Source organism: Papio anubis, chromosome 4 (assembly GCF_008728515.1).
Source record: "Papio anubis isolate 15944 chromosome 4, Panubis1.0, whole genome shotgun sequence".
Taxonomy (NCBI): domain Eukaryota; kingdom Metazoa; phylum Chordata; class Mammalia; order Primates; family Cercopithecidae; genus Papio; species Papio anubis.
The window spans coordinates 94566819-94567643 of NC_044979.1; the positions used below are offsets into that span (position 1 = coordinate 94566819).

The window sequence follows — 825 nt, forward strand, 5'->3', positions numbered from 1 at the left end:
TAAACTGTAAATGAATTTTTCTGTAGTAAAGACTGACTTCCATCAAAAAAATGGGCCATCTACAAATGATTGTTGCTCCTCATCAAGATGGATAGATAAAAAGATATAGCTAGGGCCGGGCGCGGTGGCTCAAGCCTGTAATCCCAGCACTTTGGGAGGCCAAGACGGGCGGATCACGAGGTCAAGAGATCGAGACTATCCTGGCTAACACGGTGAAACTCCGTCTTACTAAAAAATACAAAAAACTAGCCGGGCGAGGTGGCGGGCGCCTGTAGTCCCAGCTACTCGGGAGGCTGAGGCAGGAGAATGGCGTGAACCCGGGAGGCAGAGCTTGCAGTGAGCTGAGATCAGGCCACTACACTCCAGCCTGAGTGACAGAGCGAGACTCCGTCTCAAAAAAAAAAAAAAAAAAAAAAAGATATAAATAGATATGTGCTAGCTTCGGCAGCACATATACTAAAATTGGAACAATACGGAGAAGATTAGCATAGCCCCTGCACAAGGATGACACGCGAATTCGTGAAGCATTCCATATTTTTCAAAACAACATGGTACTGGTACCAAAACAGAGATATAGACCAATGGAACAGAACAGAGCCCTCAGAAATAATACCACACATCTACAACCATCTGATCTTTGACAAACCTGACAAAAACAAGAAATGGGGAAAGGATTCCCTATTTAATATAATAAATAGTGCTGGGAAAACTGGCTAGCCATATGTAGAAAACTGAAACTGGATCCCTTCCTTACACCTTATACAAAAATTAATTCAAGATAGATTAAAGACTTAAATGTTAGACCTAAAACCACAAAAACCCTAG

The 825-nt window shown here is 42.5% G+C and overlaps 1 non-coding gene across 1 annotated transcript; it reads left to right on the plus strand.

Annotated features, from left to right (window-relative positions):
* Positions 1 to 432: 432 nt before the first annotated feature.
* On the plus strand, positions 433 to 539 carry LOC116274856. Its single transcript, XR_004183610.1, has one exon. It is a non-coding gene; the product is annotated as a U6 spliceosomal RNA (small nuclear RNA).
* Positions 540 to 825: the final 286 nt, after the last annotated feature.